At 36.3% G+C, this 9,071-nt stretch overlaps 1 long non-coding RNA gene across 1 annotated transcript; it reads right to left on the reverse strand.

Annotated features, from left to right (window-relative positions):
- Positions 1 to 225: 225 nt before the first annotated feature.
- On the reverse strand, positions 226 to 8,774 carry LOC128038734 (uncharacterized). Its single transcript, XR_008193657.1, has 3 exons — positions 8,733 to 8,774; positions 744 to 830; positions 226 to 451 (listed from the first exon to the last, which is right to left on the reverse strand). It is a non-coding gene; the product is annotated as an uncharacterized LOC128038734 (long non-coding RNA).
- Between the last annotated feature and the right edge of the window lie 297 nt (positions 8,775 to 9,071).

Below are 9,071 nucleotides of genomic sequence, written 5' to 3' on the forward strand. Positions count from 1 at the left end.
CTTACTAAAATTCACATATCTTAAAATATAAATTTCCTTTTGCTACCTGTTATTTTTCCATGAAAATAGACTCAACAAGCTTTAATTTCATATATCATTCATCCTCTAATTCATTTTATACCATCCTAGGTGATTTTTCAAAGTCACGTCACAAAGGTCTGCTCAATTACATTTCTTTGCGAATTTTACCCTTTTATGATTTCTATGCATAGTTTATCACCTAAACTTTTATAACAACAAACACTTCCATACTTAACCATTTTAGCAACCATGCATCATCAAATACTTACACATCATTCTTTAGCAAGATCATAAATACAAACATTTAGAATAACTAAATCCCTATACATGCCATACTCAACATGGTTCAACATAAAAATACCGAGCAGTTGTAGTTGATAGTGTGGACGATCTCCGTCTTCTTTAGGATCCTTGAAGTAGCTTTGCAATACTCCGACTTCTTTAGGATCCCAGACATGGTCTTACAGGGGACCTCTTATGATCTTAAGGATGCCAATGCCATGTCCCAGACATGGTCTTACATGGGATCTCTTTACCCAAATGTCATGACATTCGTATCCAGTACCATCCTTATGTATCAACGGGACTTTTAAATTTTAATTCTCTATCATTTCATGCTTGGATCATCATCAAATAAATTCATAAAATAAATTCATAATTGCTGGAAATTAACAGCATTAATAATAAATATTGAAATATTGCATTTATTTTAGTAAACTTACCTCGGTATCAAATATAGTCCAATTCAACAACTTAGTCTTCAACTTTCTTCTTCCCTTTGTCTAACCTCGAGTTTCGTTCTTCTTGATCTAAAATAGCAAATTTAACTTATTTAATACTCACATTCATCAAAACAGCCCTCGACTCTAACTTTTTCAAAATTATGATTTTGCCCCTAAACTTTTACATAATTACATTTTTGCCCCAAGGCTCGGAAATTAAACTTCATCTCTTATTATTTTTTTTATAACATGCTGAACATTTTTCCCTTCTATGGCAACATCAAGTTCCCACTCTAACATGTACTTATGAACATTAGGTATTTTTACCGATTATGTCGTTTTACTCGTTTTCACATAAAATCGCTTAGCAAAAGTTGTTTAACATAATTTCTAGCTTCATATTCTATCATAAAACATCAAAATAAACACTTTTCACCTATGGGTATTTTTCCAAATATAAACCCTAGGTTAAATTATTGCTAGAATAAGCTAAATTAAGCTACCGGGATCTCAAAAATGTAAAGAAAATTAAAAACGGGGCTTGAGATCACTTACCATGGAGCTTGGAAGCTTGAAAACCCTAACTATGGCTTCCCCCCTTGCTGATTTCGTTCATATGAAGAAGATGAGCATAATTTGTCATCTTTTTCCCTTTTAATTCATTTTAATTACTAGATTACCAAATTGCCCCTAACTTAAAAATTTTCTATTTCACTTATCTCATGTCCATTTTTGTCTACCAAGTTACCAATGGTATAATTACCATATAAGGACCTCCAATTTAAAGTTTCATAACAATTGGACACCTCTAACATGTAGAACTCAACTTTTGCACTTTTACAATTTAGTCCTTTTGACTAAATTGAGTGCCCAAACGTCGAAATATTCGAACGAAATTTTCACGAAATCATTTTGTGAAATTGTAGACTATAAAAATATAAGAAAAATAAAATTTTCCTCATCGGATTTGTGGTCCCGAAACCACTGTTTCGATAACCTTAAATTTGGGTCATTACAACTCTCCCCCCCTTTTAGGATTTTCGTCCTCGAAAATCTTACCAGTAAAGAGATTCGGGTATTGTTTCCTCATTGCCTCTTCCGGTTCCCATGTCGCTTCCTCAATCCCGTGCTTTTTTCATAACACTTTCACCAAATTTATCTTTTTGTTTCTAAGCTCCTTAGTTTCCCGTGCTAATATCTTGACCGGTTCTTCACTATAAGTCATATCAGTTGAATCTCCACCTCCGTTGAGTAATAACATGTGAAGGATCCGATCGACACCGTCAGTAGCATAGATACATGAAAAACATTATGAATTCTATCGAGTTCCGGTGGTAATGCCAATCGATAAGTGACTGGTCCAATTCTTTCTATGATTTCATATGGTCCGATAAATCTTGGACTCAATTTACCCTTTCGACCGAACCGAAGAACTTTCTTCCAAGGAGACACTTTTAAGAATACTTTATCACCCACGAAATTCAATCTCCTTCGTTTAAGATCGGCATAAGACTTCGACGATCGAAGTCGCTTAGACTATCTCGGATTAGCCTTACTTTTTCTTCTGATTCCCGGATCAAATCAACCCCGTGTATTTTCTTTTCACTGAGCTCTATCCAATATAACGGTGTTCTACATTTTCTACCATACAAAGCTTCATACTGAGTCATTTTAATACTAGATCGATAATCGTTATTGTAAGCAAATTCAATCAAAGGTAGATACCTTTCCCAATTACCTTGCAACTCTAATACGCAACATCGGAGCATATCTTCCAATACCGAATTACACGCTCAGATTGGCCATGTTCGAGGATGAAATGCGATCTTGAATACAACCGAGTACCAAAAGCTTCTTGTAATTTGTTCCGAAACGAGACGTAAATCGGGGATCTCATGCGATATAATGGAGACAGCACTCCATGTAGTCTAACAATCTCGAGATATATACAATTCACCAATTTATCTAAAGAATAATCCATACATCTTTGGGATAAAGTCGCGGACTTTGTCAATCGATCGACAATTACCCAAATGGCATCTTTCTTCTTTGGAGACATCGGCAACCCAGATACAAAATCCATAGTGACTCTTTCCCATTTCCATTCCGGTATAGTGATTGGTTGAAGCAACCCCGAAGGTACCGATGTTCAAACTTTAACTCACGACATACTAAACATCTTGATACAAACTCAGAGATATCACGTTTCATACCCGGCCACCAATACATCTTTTTCAAGTCATTATACATTTTATTACTCCCCGGATGTACAGACATAGTACCGCTATGGGCCTCGTGTAGAATCTTCAGATAAGCTCGAATTCTTGATACACATACTCTACCTCTAAATAATAAACAACCATCGGTCCCATCGAAATTTCGAATCATTCTGGGACTCATAATGTGCCCGTTTAGCTTTGTAACTTTTCATCATTTTTCCGAGCCTCACATAGTTGTTGACGAAACATCGATTTAGCCTTCGTTTGACTATGATTGAACCATCATCATCGGTGACAACCGGGCATTCATAGCTCGTAAAGCAAATAGAGATTTTCGGCTCAAAGCATCGATTACTACATCACCTTACCGGATGGTAATCAATAACCAAATCATAATCCTTTATCGATTCAAGCCACTGCGTTGTCTCGATTCAAATCTTTCGTGTCATCAAATATTTCAAGCTTTTGTGATCGTATAAATATGACACTTTTCACCATACAAATAATGCGCCATATTTTCAATGCAAATACAATAGCATTTAACTCGAGATCATGTCTGGGTAGTTTCTTTCATGTGGCTTAAGTTGTCTTGAAGCATAGGCTATTACTTTATCTTCTTGCATCAAGACACAACCCAAACCATTTAATGATGCATCACTATAAATAATAAATTCCTTACCCGATTCAATTTGTACCAACACAGTGCTTTCGTCAACAACTCCTTCAATCGGTCAAAACTTTGTTGGCATTTTTTCATCCATTCAAATTTAACATCTTTTCGTAATAAACGGGTCATCGAGAAGCTATCATAGAAAACCCTGCACAAATCTCCGATAATAACCACTAAACCCAAGAAACTTCTAACCGGATACATTCTTTGGTGGACTCCAATTGACAATAGTGAAATTTTACTCGGATCTACCACGATACCTTCTGCGATACAATATGTCCGAGAAAACCTACCTCTCAAGCCAAAATTCACATTTCTTGAATTTAGCATAAAGCTTCTTTTCACGCAGAATTTGCAACACTATTCTCAAATGTTACGCATGCTAATTTTCATCTCGAGAATAAACTAAAATGTCATCAATAAAACTACTACAAACCTATCTAGATACGATGCGAATATCCGGTTCATCAAATCCATGAATCTGCAGTGCATTAGTCAACCCAAAGCGGCATAACCGAAACTCATAATGCCCATTCACGGTTACGAAAGTCGTCTTTGGCACATCCGACTCTTTTACCCGAATCGGTAATAACCCGATCAAGATCAATCTTTGAAAATCTTGTGGCACCTTTCGGTTGATCAAATAAGTCATCAATTCGAGGTAATGGGTACTTATTCTTTATAGTTACCTTATTAAGTCAGCCGATAGTCAATACACAATCTCAAAGACCCGTCTTTCTTTTTCACAAACAGAACTGGAGCACCCCAAGGTGAATGACTCGGACGAACAAAACCTCTCAACAAGTTCTCAGAATCGTGCCTTTAACTCTTTTAATTCTGTAAGAGCCATACGATACGGAGCTATGGAAATTGGGGTAGTTTCAGGAATCAGATCTATAGAAAATTCCACTTCTCTTTCTGGTGGCAACCCCGGTAATTCCTCTGGAAACACATCAGAAAATTCACATACAACCAAGCCTTTCAGATCTTTGACTCAAGATACTTTAGTATCCAACACATACGCCAAATAAACATCATACCCTTTTCTGACACACCTCTGAGCTGACATCACTAAAATTATATCGGATAATCCCTCTGTCTGATTAGATTTAACCCAAAGTAATTCTCCATTCTGGCATTTCAACACAACATATTTTTGTCTACAGTTTACTACTTCATCATGCTGAGTTAACCAATCCATGCCCAATATCACATCAAACTCATCAAAAGGCAATAACATCAAGTCAACAGGGAAACAAATACCTTTTATCATCAGTGGACAATTTTTACAAACTTTATCCACCATCACAAACTGGCCCAGGGGGTTCGAGACTTTAACCACAAATTCAGTAGGTTCAACAGACAAATTTTTAACAAATGCTAATTTCGTGCATATGTATGAATGTGTAGAGCCAGGATCAATTAATGCAATAGCATTAGTGTCATAAAGAGAAAATGTACCAGTAATTATATCAGGAGAGGAAGCCTCTTCACGAGCTCGAATAGCATATGTTCTTGCGGGTGCTCTAACATCAGATCTATCTGCTGAATCTCTAGATGCACCCCTGTTACTCGCTCCTACTCCTGAGTTTCTCTGCGGTCTACCTCGATAGAGCATTTCACGATCTCACACTCGTTATCTCTTCTCTTTAATTGTTTCAGACAATCCCGAATGAAGTGATCAGACGCTACACACCTAAAACAAACATTTTCACCTGCTCTACACTCTCCGGGGTGGCGTCTCCCACATTGAGGACATTAGGCCTAGGAGGTCGAATCTTGCCCGTGCTTACAACTGTAGTTGTTTGAGCTCTAGAACCTCGAATCTTCTATCCCGCTTGGCCGAATATCTAGTGGAAAATATGATCCACTAGAGAGCTCCCTAGGCCTCTTAGATGTAGTGAAATGATTTACTCATTTGCCTCTTCTTTGTATCCTGCGCTCCGACTTGACTTTGCTCTTCTCTTTTCTTTTAACAAGTCTTCTACTTTACAAGCTCTTTCTACCGAACAACAAACTCTCGATTTCCAATACCCCATCGATAGTCGGATGTCATCATTAAGCCCATCTTCAAATCTCTTGCACATGTTAGCTTGGTGGATACAAATTCGAGCATACTTACTAAGTCCGACAAATTCGCGTTCATATTCGATCACGACATTTTACCTTGTTTTAGCTCAAGAAACTCCTTCCTTTTCGATCTATAAATCTGGTGATGTACTTCTTTGAACTCCTCCGAAAGAAATCCGTGTAACCCTCTCACTCGGTACTATTGACACGAGGGTCTTCCACCAATGGTAAGTGAATCTCAAGAAGTGAAACAACACACTTTATACATTCTTCCGAGTACAAGATAATTCTTCAAAAACCCGATTGTATTCTCAAGCCGAATTCGCTTTTCGCATCATCTTTGGTAGCCAAATTCTTCACCCCTTGCTTCCTAATCTTATCAACAGTGGTCTCTCCCGATAACTATACTGCAGTTGGGGAAGCTACATGGGAACTGTGATTCTTGAGGGTGGAGGTCTTATAGCCGGATTCGCACGAACGAACTCGGCAAACCAATCGATCATGGCTTGGAAGAAGGCTTTCTAGCTCCTCCTCCCTGTCTATCGATGGCACGTCCCCTTCAGGGAATAGGCGCATTACTCTCTACTTCATCTGCACTAGCTCGTTCGGGATCCATAACTATAAAAGAAAACATTTTAAAATCGTCAAGAGTCGTCACACTATCAAAATATATAAGTATGGCATGTATAGGTAGACTCTTATTCATCTGCATATTTCCGAGAATCGACTAAACCCGCTCGATACCAACAAAATATAACACCCTTACCCGAGACCGTTTAGAGTCGAGCACGAGGCATTACTTAACTTATCTTACTAATTGAGCATAAAATTTTACTTTTGCAAATTATTTTCACTATTTACAAAGAAAGTGTCCAATTGCTGTGAGCGATCACTAAATTAATTATAACTTGAGCTACTGAACTCAAAATTTAACTCCGTAAATTTTCCTTGAAACTAGACTCATATATCTTCCTACCATAAAATTTTAGAATTTTGGTTCACCAATTAGTACATTTATTAGTTAAAGTATCCCCGCTTCACCATTCGACTATTCGACCTCTTGTTACTAAAAATAACTTTTCTCATTATAGGATTTTCATATGCTATTCCCACTTGTTCCTACAGAAAATAGACTCATTAAGGAATCTAAGCATGTAAATTTCAACTCATAACCATTTTTGTACAATTTTAATTATTTTCTAAACTCGAGCAGGGGACTCCAAAAGCATTCGACCCCATCTTACTAAAATTCACATATCTTAAAATATAAATTTCCTTTTGCTACCTGTTATTTTTCCATGAAAATAGACTCAACAAGCTTTAATTTCATATATCATTCATCCTCTAATTCATTTTATACCATCCTAGGTGATTTTTCAAAGTCACGTCACAGGTCTTTCAAATTCGCTTTCTTTGCGAATTTTACCCTTTTATGATTTCTATGCATAGTTTATCACCTAAACTTTTATAACAACAAACACTTCCATACTTAACCATTTTAGCAACCATGCATCATCAAATACTTACACATCATTCTTTAGCAAGATCATAAATACAAACATTTAGAATAACTAAATCCTATACATGCCATACTCAACATGGTTCAACATAAAATACCGAAAGCGATTGTAGTTGATAGTGTGGACGATCTCCCACTTCTTTAGGATCCTTGAAGTAGCTTTGCAATACTATAAGAGAAAGAGAAATAAAAGAAGTAAGCATAAAGCTTAGTAAGTTTACTAGCAAATAAATAACAATATTTAACTTAAATAATTAAACTCAATGTCTATATCTCTAGTTTACTCTTTAGTTAATCTCATGCTAGTTCTCTTACTTGTTTACTTAGAATACTTGTGTGCATAACTTACTCAACTCTTGCTGCATCGTTGAACATCAATTGATTGTATAAGAAGTTCTTAAGTCTTACAACTTACCGAGCTTGCCATTTATGCTTTAAACCGAACTTTCATGAACATGATTCGTTTACAAGCCCGTTGAGCTACATTGGAATAATAAGGATACTCGGGTCTCTTCGATAATAACATGCCAAAGCCATGTCCTGACATGGTCTTACATGGATGTTCTCATGTTGGTGCCCATGCCATGTCCAGACATGGTCTTATAGGGACCTCTCATCTTAGTATAACGCCATGTCCCGGACATGGTCTTACATGGGACCTCTCGTCTCGGTGCCCATGCCATGTCCCGCACATGGTCTTACTGAGGACCTCTTATGATCTTAAGGATGCCAATGCCATGTCCCGGACATGGTCTTACATGGGATCTCTTTACCCAAATGTCATGATATTCGTATCCATTACCATCCTTATGTATCAACGGGACTTTTAAATTTTAATTCTCTATCATTTCATGCTTGGATCATCATCAAATAAATTCATAAAATAAATTCATAATTGCTGGAAATTAACAGCATTAATAATAAATATTGAAATATTGCATTTATTTACCGTAAACTTACCTCGGTTATCAAATATAGTCCAATTCAACAACTTAGTCTTCAACTTTCTTCTTCCCTTTGTCTAACCTCGAGTTTCGTTCTTCTTGATCTAAAATAGCAAATTTAACTTATTTAATACTCACATTCATCAAAACAGCCCTCGACTCTAACTTTTTCAAAATTACGATTTTGCCCCTAAATTTTTACATAATTACATTTTTGCCCCAAGGCTCGGAAATTAAACTTCATCTCTTATTATTTTTTTATAACATGCTGAACATTTTTCCTTCTATGGCAACATCAAGTTCCCACTCTAACATGTACTTATGAACATTAGGTATTTTTACCGATTATGTCGTTTTACTCGTTTTCACTTAAAATCGCTTAGCAAAGTTGTTTAACATAATTTCTAGCTTCATATTCTATCATAAAACATCAAAATAAACACTTTTCACCTATGGGTATTTTTCCAAATATAAACCCTAGGTTAAATTATTGCTAGAATAAGCTAAATTAAGCTACAGGGATCTCAAAATGTAAAGAACATTAAAAGCGGGCTTGGGATCACTTACTATGGAGCTTGGAAGCTTGAAAACCCTAACTATGGCTTCCCCTTGCTGATTTCGTTCATATGAAGAAGATGAGCATAATTTGTCATCTTTTTCCTTTTAATTCATTTTAATTACTAGATTACCAAATTGCCCCTAACTTAAAAATTTTCTATTTCACTTATCTCATGTCCATTTTGTCTACCAAGTTACCAATGGTATAATTACCATATAAGGACCTCCAATTTAAAGTTTCATAACAATTGGACACCTCTAACATGTAGAACTCAACTTTTGCACTTTTACAATTTAGTCCTTTTGACTAAATTGAGTGCCCAAACGTCGAAATTTTCGAACGAAATT

This window comes from Gossypium raimondii, chromosome 1 (genome assembly GCF_025698545.1).
Source record: "Gossypium raimondii isolate GPD5lz chromosome 1, ASM2569854v1, whole genome shotgun sequence".
NCBI lineage: Eukaryota > Viridiplantae > Streptophyta > Magnoliopsida > Malvales > Malvaceae > Gossypium > Gossypium raimondii.